General features: G+C 44.6%; 1 protein-coding gene across 2 annotated transcripts in view; it reads left to right on the top strand.

The window, feature by feature from the left end:
* cntn1a (contactin 1a) overlaps positions 1 to 11,009 on the top strand; it is a 129,139-nt gene continuing 118,130 nt past the window's right edge. For both annotated transcript variants that reach the window (XR_013790036.1, XM_079501352.1), the window contains exon 1: positions 1 to 132. The gene's annotated coding sequence lies outside the window, so the exon portion shown is untranslated. The remainder of the gene's footprint in view (positions 133 to 11,009) is intronic.

Below are 11,009 nucleotides of genomic sequence, written 5' to 3'. Positions count from 1 at the left end.
GTTTCTTTCGCCGCTGCTGAGCGTCCGGCGATGCGGTGCTGCTGCTGCTGAGCAGGTGCGCGCGTGTCGTGAACGTGAAGGTTACACGGAGGAGCGGACGGGCCGTCCACTACCACCACTACCACACGGGAGGTAAGGATAATGAAAGCATGAAATTAATAGTCTTTTTGTGGGGGAAAAGCCCGGGCGTTGCAACTGACAGCTCTCCGAAAATCACTGTTTACAAGTGAGACGCACACGGGATGGATGGAGCCTATTACCGCAATGCAGAATTACATGTACCGGTTTACATGCTTGTTTGACTAAAGGGCGTTATTTTACACGTGCTGTACTAGACGCCTAATTTGCAGTGCCGTTTGAACGAATATGATACAACCCTATCTACACGAATGAATGAATCGTGCTGCCATAGCAGTCTCTCTGCCACAACAATCCCATTACCGATGCTGTGCAGTGAGCAGCAGTTGTCGGGCAGGTTTGTGTGTATTATAATGAACCCATATCCCACAACATGTGGTTGTGAAGTATGTACAAACATTTCGCTCGGTCGTTCTGGAGGAGACCATATTAAAGCGAGGCTTATTTATGCCAACAACACACGAATGCTGCCTGCCTGTCTATCTGGCTTTATTAGTCAGCGAGGTGGGACCGTGGGAACACCCCCGGCTGTAAACATTTTAGTATTGTCATCATGAATTATATGAATATCATTTTGATTTGATTGATATCGAAGCATTTATGGCAAAGGATGCATGAGACGCAACAGCAATATGGAACAGCAGGGGAATTAATCGAACTATACACACCTTGATGCCAGGCAGAGCAGAGGGTATTATTACCCTACTGTACTGTACTGTACTACTGTACTGTGTACAGTATGGGTGCGTCCTATCATCACCTAACGTGAATGTGTAGAGAGCAGTGATTCTCAACCCTTTTCATTTCAAGGACCCCCATGCAGTTTGATATTCATATTAGACCAACCTCTGGGACCCCCTCAATGTAACACTGCAATATCCTCAGTGTTAATCTTATTCTGAGAGTGTAGACATCTCTACACTCTGAGTTACAGACCTGTAAGGGGGAGACCCCCTGTGGAACCCACTCAGGGACCCTTGCCCCCCATGTTGAGAGCCAGGGGAGTGTAGTAGAAATGTGCTGTGCCCACTCATGGGCCATGGAGGACGGAGAGAGAGGGTGCTGTGCCAACTCATGGGCCATGGAGCACAGAGAGAGAGGGTGCAGGTTTTCATTCCAAGTTCCAACGAGTGGTTTTTTACTAATTAGTTCCTCTCTGGTTGCCACTTGCCTGAAGGTGTCCTAATTAGTTGAAATCACCAGGTATATAATCACTCTGGCGCGTCGTCCTTCCATGCATGGCGTATGACCTACTGTAAGGTCACCTGCAAGCTAAGCTGTAGTTGTGTTTCCTGTCTCTGCACTGTAGAGATATGTCTGGAAAGCTGCTGTTAAAGCATTCATTTGTTTGTATGATGAAATAGGGTACAGTCACAGTATTATTGTGAGTCTGACTGGACCCCATTTCACGTTATGTGTTTGTTCTACTTCTAGAGGGACCCTTATAAAGATTTAAAATGAAAATTACATAATTGTACATGAGAGTATATATTCTAATAATTCCAAGGGAATTGAATTATGGTGAAATTTCACTTCTCCCTTGGCCCCAGGGGCACCCCGACTTGTTTGCTGAAAATATGCTGGCTGTTCTGGGGAAGACAGCTAGGATCTAATCAGAGGCATACATCTGACTCACTCAGAATATCAGAGGAATCACATGGCCACTCAATCAGGTAACATAGAAGAGCTATGAATTCCCTGCAATGTAAAACATTTTTTTAAATAAATTTAAGTGTAAAAATGGAGTAAAATCCTCAGGGTTAATTTAACTTGGAGAATGTACAAGTTTACTGAACACATATGAACACTCTGAGTTAAATTAACGTGTCTTAGCTGCACTGACCCCCCACCCTGTCTTAGGTGACTGTTTTTTTTATGACAGCAAACAGCATCCCCTTGCTGTACTTTGTAAGTTGTAGATAGTATGGATTTTAGCTGTAAGTTTTGCTACTTCAGCATCCCAGGGGCACTGGAGTCCTTTGGGCTGGATGCGGAATCATTTATAATATAACAGTGCTCTTTTAAAATAGATGTTAGATGCTAAATCGTTTTTCTTTGCACTCTACCTACTACTTATGATCTTTACATGCTGTTGACCCTGATCTCACACACTTTTGTAAGTCGCTCTGGATAAAGAGCATCTGCTAAATGCCAAAGTTGTAAAATGTGACGGTGTTGTATGAAGCATTTCAGTCTCAGCCTCACACAGTGTTCCGGTCAGTTTACTCACGGTAACCTAACACAGAGAGTGTATTTCAACACGGACATGAATATACAGTATTAAGTTATTTTTTGGTGGAATTTGTAAGCCTTGATCTGACAGAGATAGTAGAGAGAGAGTACGGGACATACAGAAAACTAGGTACTCTCAGTGGCTGATGAGGCCATTCTGCGCCCATATGGTATGTGCCCTACCATACGTATCTATGGCCCTAACCACTTGGCTATCAGGACACTTCTCATGTTTTATTTTTGTGTAGTATGTATGTATCATTAAATCAGAAGAGTGCTACTTCAAACATTACTAAGAGTCTTCATTCATAAACGTGAGGCAAACGGACAGGGGGGGTAATAATCGTCTTGGATATTTGTCAAGTAAGATTATGGTAGTTTTTGAGTTTATTTTCTAGATTAGATTTTTTTTTTTTTGGAGAGATTAGATTTGTTCCCAGATGTCCTCTTAATTCCCTGGCGGCCCTAACCTTTTGGGCAAAGAGTCAAAGCATTAAGCCAGAGTAAGATAGACATTTTGTATTTGAGAGTGAAAGGACTCTTGGTTGACTGGCAGCTCTGGCATTTGGCAGCAGCATGGGGCACTTTGGCCAACGTTTCTATGGGCACATTGAATGCCAGTTGCGTTGGCAAAGGCATCTGCCCCATAGACATGTTTAATTATTCCTCAAAATGAATTATGCAAACGGGAAGCTGCTTACATCACACATTTTCTGTGCACATAGATGCATACACACGTGTGCATGCATGCGTCATAATAATATGCATATTATGCAGTACACTCAACTGGTACAGTATACTTTAGAGAAGTGGTTTTCAACCAGTGGTCTGGGGACCACCAGTGGGCCTTGAGGGGGTTCCAGGTGGTCCCCATCTAAATGATGGAGAGTTGCTAACCAAATGGGCCCTTATAGATCTTTAACACCCCGAACGCCCGGGGTTATTTAATCCATTAAATCAGAGCGCCCAGCGATTTATAGCAGCGGAGCACATTTAGCGACAGACCAGGTGCTATCCCGGATGTAGCTGAAGTAGCTTGATGTAGCCAAAACACTCCCGAGGCGAACGACAACAACGGGAGGTATGATTAATTCTAACACGACTAGAATTAGAATTCTAGCGACGGGACCGCGATGGGACACATAATCTTTGCTTAGAATTGGACGGAATGATTTAGATCAAGAGTTATTCACGTTTTAAGATTTTCGGTCTCGTCAGCTAAAATGGGGGGGAGCTATGACGTCCCACCGGAAAATAACATTGAATGTTGCGCAACAGACGCTCCCAGCCTGTGGAGCAATGCGATCGGTTATGATATCAATAATCTCCGTCCTTTTTATCAATCTCCGTCCTGAGCACTGGGCGTTACTAATTGATTGAACAGAGAACTCCGTCCTTGCCACTCAGGGTGTTAATTTGCCCGTACGGGTCCATTTGGTTTCATTTTACGCTCTCAAGATATATTCGTTAGTTTTGGATGGTTTAGAGCACTCACTCACTCACTCACTCACTCACTCACTCACTCACTCACTCAATGACTGACTCACTCAATGACTGACTCACTCACTCACTCACTCACTCACTCACTCACTCACTCACTCACTCACTCACTCACTGACTGACTGACTGACTGACTGACTCACTCACTCACTCACTCACTCACTCACTCACTCACTCACTCACTCACTCACTCACTGACGCACGCACGCACAAACACACACACACACACACACACACACACACACACACACACACACACACACACACACACACACACACACACACACACACACACACACACACACACACACACACACACACGTATTAAGTGGTGCAGTCTAGTGCCTTGCCCTGTCTGTCCTGCTGCTGATAAAACATGTGATGCTCTCGTCTTGATGCTGTCTTTAGATTGCTCAGCAATTTACACAGTCAGTGGCGATCAATAGAGAGATGCACTAATGGTACACCAGTAAAGGAGGAGAGAGAGAGAGAGAGAGAGAGAGAGAGAGAGAGAGAGAGAGAGAGAGAGAGAGAGAGAGAAACACATGACGTCTGCCTGGAAACAGACCACTCCTCTGTAGAGGAGAAAAGGGCCTCAGTCTCTCTCTGCTACTGTATCTCTGTTTGTCTGCATTGCACACGTCCAACACTCTCACTGTCTATTCTCCCCTTGTTTCCACACACACACACACACACACACACACACACACACACACACACACACACACACACACACACACACACACACACACACACACACACACACACACACACACACACACACACACACACACACACACACACACACACACACACACGTGCCTACTGCCTACTACACAACACTGTCCTTGGGGTGCCCGCTGGCCTAGTGGTCCAAGCGCATGTCACACATAGGCTCTGGCCTGACAGCGTGTTGCGTGTTCGAGTCCCGTTCATGACAACCTTTGCTGCATGTCTCTCCCTATCTCTCTCTCACTCTTTCCTATGTCAGTCAACAGTGTGCACATAATTATAACGAAATGGACCCATAATGGTACGTTAGTTAAATTCTTACACGCTGAGTTACACTGAATTAACACTGAGGATTACACTGCATGGATGGATGCATGTGGTGGAACAATATTCCTTCCTCGCTCACATGAATCCCTGCCAAACCGCCGTCTTTGAAATTGTTTACATATAAAAATAAATACTCCAAATAAACAGTTCTATGCTTTTTCCGTTGTCATAGCCAAATCAGGAATGTAATGTTAAACCATACAGAGATTGTACAACTAGTATCTACATCTTCTGTATCGATAGAACCCTTTTCCTCTCACCTCCCAGATTTGACGGAATAGACTCTCTCTGCTGCTTCCTGGAGTGGTGTTCAATTTGTGGGACCACTGACTGTTGCCTACATAGCTCAACAGATTTCACACTGTGAGATCGCTGCCCACCACCTGGGCCCTTGCAGATCTTCCAGTACAGACTCATAATTACTGCTAATTATTTGTGTGTGTTATAAGTGTGTGTGTGTGTGTGTGTGTGTGTGTGTGTGTGTGTGTGTGTGTGTGTGTGTGTGTGTGTGTGTGTGTGTGTGTGTGTGTGTGTGTGTGTGTGTGTGTGTGTGTGTGTGTGTGTGTGTGTGTGTGTGTGTGTGCAATCTGTGCATGCAACGTGCATGCATGCATGTACAGTTACGTATATCGTCTCTGTTGGGTGGAAACCTCATATGTCCAAAACTGTTACTTTTCAGGATTCAAATAAAAAAACGGCAAAAGTAGCAGATCTACAAGCTTGAAACGTGTCGCTGGGGGTCCCTGGACCCATGTTGAGAACCCATGTTGTGCACAATACAGGCTGCTGAAACAAGTGAAAATGCTTCATAGTGGTATGAAATCATATGTTTTTACCAGCTTTTTAAAAAAGAATCAGGTTCTTATTGCAGAAAGTTGGAAAACCTTTTAGCAGAGGAGCTTTGAATATAAAAAAGAAACCCAACAATCCCAAGAAGAAAGAGAAGATGTAATGTAATGAACCACGTTCGTTGTCATTGAAAGTTTAACCTTATCTGAGTTTGCTGATAAAGTGCTGCTGAGCTTCCTCCGTCACTCTGGTGGTTTCCTCCAGCTTGTCCATCAGCCAGAGTGATGTCTCGTTCAAAATCAGATTAGCGCTCGTTCCATTAAGATAATGTGCGTGAGACAAGGAGGTACTGTTCGGGAATGGCTGCATATCTTTCGTTGCCAGCTCACAAGTCAAATAAGATGACATTGATCAATGTCAGATTATGAGAGTTTGTAATGTATTGAGTAGCAGGTTCACTGTCAATTATCCGTCACTGTCCCTGTTGGAACAACTCTTAAAGCTGCAATCTGGTACTTATTTTAATTATTTTAACCACTTTTAATGTCTTGTCATGTCTTTTTATTGGCATGTAGGCAGAAACTTTAGTGGAAATAGCTGATCTACAAGCTCACAATGACTCACGATATGGCACATTGTGAGCATGTAGTTCAGCTATTCTCACTATTTGTATAGAGTGAGTTACTGTAGGGTTTAAGTGCTTAACCAACCTGAACAATAGCAACTAGTTACAAGTTACAACATAACTAGTCCATGTGCAATAGAGGAGGTGGTCTCCCTACTCTTTCATTGAGACATTTAGACCCTGGTGTCAGGTATGAGTCAGGATAATTACTGGTTGACAAGGCATGCCTGAAGCACATGAGTGCAATATCTTCCCTGACCTTCTCTGGGATGAGCAGTAGAAATGTATTCTCTGATGGGGTGAGACCCAAGTTCCAATCCCAGACCCAGGTAGGACATGACAGTTATTGCAGGATTGCATGATCTTTAACATAACAGACAATGATTGTAAGACAAGATGGTTGGTTACATTTGAGTACAGTGTCTAACTGGGTTAAAAACTGACAGGAGTGTTAACCTTGTGTTCCCATTTGCCACAATTGACTCTTCCTCTGAGGTATTTTTAGACTTTACTAATTCAAAAACTAAATCATTCGGGATTTGTGCACATAAATTAGAAGTAGATTGCAAACGCTTGTCCTTCTGCTGCTAATTGCGGTCAAGAGCACATTCTCAAACTCTGTCTTTTCAGCTCATATTTTGGCTTGGTGTGTCGATCGATGCCATTACAATGACAGCTGATGATAAGCAATAGATTGTTACTAGTTCATTAGCTTGTCAGACCTGGCAGGGTTGTGTTCGGCTTCCACAATAATATCAAGAGCTGTATGGCTAACAAGCAACTATAAAGAGGCTACAACTTAATTGCCATGAAAGAGAAAAGTGTCGACATTTTAAGGTTAACGAGTTCAGAGCTTAGTATTTGACTGAGCAGAAATATCGTGTTACACACAGCGGACTGAGTTCTCTTTTCAGACGCAATGGAACCATCTGTCTGTGTCTAAGAACAACAGCAGATTTAGTCCCTGGCATTGTTTTCTGTGTTGAGCATTACAGGTTTTTTTTCTTTGCGATTTATGCTATTCTTGTCATGCAAGATATAATTATGACATGAAATTGCAATCAAAGACAAGTGGAGTGTACAAGATTAGGTTAACGACTGACTGCAGTGAAATCATTGCCTTGCACTGTAGAAAGCATTGTATGTGTCGGCTATAGACTACTGCAAGACATGTGGTACAATCCAGATTATCTTCAATGACATACCTCTAAACATGTATGAAGATCCACCACAGAGTTTAAACCCTATACGTGGTTGACTGGGTCCCCTAGGCCTAGGGCTCTATACTTGGTTGACTGGGTCCCCTAGGCCTAGGGCTCTATACTTGGTTGACTGGGTCCCCTAGGCCTAGGGCTCTATACTTGGTTGACTGGGTCCCCTAGGCCTAGGGCTCTATACTTGGTCCGCTACTTTTTTGACTCTCAAAATAGCTGATCCACAAGCTCACATAGGGCGACACAAAGTGACATGAGTCTGTAGATCGGCTGTGAGCGATGCCCGTGTTGTGATGTCAGAACAGGCCAGATCCATATACAGTATGGAGAGATAGGGGTGATCATGTCCAGATCCATATAGTATGGAGAGATAGAGGTGATCATGTCCAGATCCATATACAGTATGGAGAGATAGGGGTGATCATGTCCAGATCCATATACAGTATGGAGAGATAGGGGTGATCATGTCCAGATCCTATACAGTATGGAGAGATAGGGGTGATCAGGTCCAGATCCATATACAGTATGGACAGATAGGGGTGATCATGTCCAGATCCATATACAGTATGGACAGATAGGGGTGATCAGGTCCAGATCCATATACAGTATGGAGAGATAGGGGTGATCAGGTCCAGATCCATATACACAGTATGGAGAGATAGGGGTGATCATGTCCAGATCCATATACACAGTATGGAGAGATAGGGGTGATCAGGTCCAGATCCATATACAGTATGGAGAGATAGGGGTGATCAGGTCCAGATCCATATACAGTATGGACAGATAGGGGTGATCAGGTCCAGATCCATATACAGTATGGAGAGATAGGGGTGATCCGTTCCAGCGCCGGTTCTGGGCAGAAATGCATGCCCCACCCAGTTATTATGTATGTGTGTGTTTTATGCCCATATATGGAGTTCTTTGTCAGGCATGCCAAATGAGGCTTCTGTGCTTCTGTGCTTCTGGACAACCGGAAATGCAGAGTAGCCGTTCCACCCATCTGTCTGTGTCCCTTTTATGCCCATATATGGAGATTTCTGTATGTGTCTCTCTGGGCGCGTTCGGAAATACCGCACCGGAGCACATAATGGTGTTCTGTGTCAGACATGCCCAAATAGTGTGTGATGTGTTGTGATGTCAGAACTCAGAACAGGCCAGCTTATGGAGTTTTGTGTCAGGCATGCCCAGAACAGGGCATGCCAGCTCCATATATGTCACATGGGCATTGGGCAGCGGTGCATGTATTCATTGCAAGCAACTCTCATGTGATTAAAGGAGATGAGGAAATGTAATCACAGGTCATTATGCCTTCCTTATTGGAAGCCATACCCCCTCTGTTGATATGGTCACACCACCTTCACAACACAGCTAATATATCCTCTATGTCCTTGGGGAGAATGTCATCAATCTATTCTCAGTGATAGGGTTATTTTGTATTAAGTCTAAACCTCATCAATTTGTCCTTGTGATGGGAATCTCATGTCTTGATAAAAACAAAAACAGAACGGAAATAAACAAAAACATTAAAAAAACAAACAAAAAAACATCACATATACGTTTTCTTTGTCCGTATGTCCCAAGCTTTCTCTATATCTGCATCATCAGATCTACATCAGATCTATATTTTTACATCTGTTAAATAACTTTTGTCGTATAGCTCATGATACAACGGGCAATAGGAAAGAAAATGGAACTCATTCTCAATATCATTTATATCACAATAGGTGCAAATATGTTGTGTGTGTGTGTGTGTGTGTGTGTGTGTGTGTGTGTGTGTGTGTGTGTGTGTGTGTGTGTGTGTGTGTGTGTGTGTGTGTGTGTGTGTGTGTGTGTGTACAACTGTATGCTCTGTTATTATCCTAAGGCTTTATTCATACATGGTTGTGCACCGGTGTGGCACCCTGGAAATAGCAGATCTACAAACCCGATCTGCTATGTCAGTGCGTACGTGGCACCAGCGTGCGACCAAATCGGGCTTAACTCAGCAATAGAGAACGTGACCTGGACTGCACAGTGCAGGCAGCTGTCCAATTAGAGACACACGTGTTCTCCTTCCGTGTTGCAGAGTCACTCTCAGAGGGGTGTGGGGGGGGAGTTGAGCAAGGCCTGTTGCTATGGCATCAGGGACACGTCAAGAAGTGGAGGAACACAACTCCATCTAGAGACTAGCTCTGCCTCGAATGCAACCACTAACCGCACTACAGTAGCTCCTTCCAATGCTACCATCATGGTTCATTTCAATCCCGACTGGCGATGTCGTCCTACAGCCATGTTAGATGCCTTGTCTGCTTGACAGATCATCCTCATTTCTCGTAATTGTGTTCTAGACCGGAGCCCTAATGAGTTCTCCATCATCAGTTGTGCATCAGTGAGGAGAGTGAAAGACGGAAGGGAAGCGGAAGGGATTCCTACGCTAATCAGAAATGCCCTTGGTGCTGCGCGCCAGCTCCATAGCAGCCTGACCTCTAGCCTTTTGGGGGGGAGGGTCTGTTTGTGTGAGATGGTTGGATAGAAGGCTAATCGCTGAGCCAGCCAAGAGCCAAAGGACTCCCTTGCGCGTGGAGGGAATACTGAGGAAGCCAAGCTCTCGGGAAGCCCCATTATACATTTAGGGGCCGGGATCTGTTTTCCCTCTGTTAGGCCTGGACAGCGTGTTTGTGGATCAATAGTTTACCTTCCCACCGGCTCCACATAGTGAGTGAAGTGCATTTAAACTCCAGAAATCCCATTACGCTTGGCAGAGATGGGAAGCATAGCACTAACAGTACTCCCGGGGGGTGGCCAAGGCCTTAGTGAGTCCCACTGCTATGCCCATTATTCAATCTCCCTGTATGTTTACCCTCAGTGCTAATCTAAGACCACCCATCGTCTTCTTAGTGTCAGGTTGTCTCATTCATCTCCACATCAATATATCCATTCTAATCCAATTCGCTGCACATACATATCCAATAACAAGCCCCCCTCCCCCACGTGTCTATCTTCGTTTAATATCGAAGTGACTTCAACTTGCTGCATTTTCCCACCATCCCTGAGAACTTGCAAGAGAACTTGCCCATCAATGAGAGTTTTCAGGCACTATATTTATCGGAACCTGTTAGGTTGCATTGTGCTCTCACACAGTCCACAGCTGATTGTTTATGAATGCCTGCGATGGCTATAATGACCACAGTCATGGCTGCACCCTGCCTGTATTGATTTAACACTCATTTAGAATGCCCGTTGTCCAGCCCTGAAGGCTTTCAATGACGTGGCTGTGAATGGACAGAGAGAGAGAGGGAGAACGGGGGAGAAAAGTGAAAGAGCGAGTGAAAGGGAAAGAGGGGACGAGAGAGAGAGAGGGCTAATGAGTATAGAACAGAGGAGGACAAAATGGTTGGAGGTCTCCCCTCATTCCTTCCACCAGCATAACCAGAAAAAAAAGCCATGGCTAGAGCCAGGCGCCGGGCTGAATG

Source organism: Electrona antarctica (assembly GCF_951216825.1).
Source record: "Electrona antarctica genome assembly, chromosome: 5".
Taxonomy (NCBI): Eukaryota; Metazoa; Chordata; class Actinopteri; order Myctophiformes; family Myctophidae; genus Electrona; species Electrona antarctica.
The sequence above is the reverse complement of the archived record's forward strand: the minus strand, read 5'-3'. Positions and strand labels throughout refer to the sequence as shown.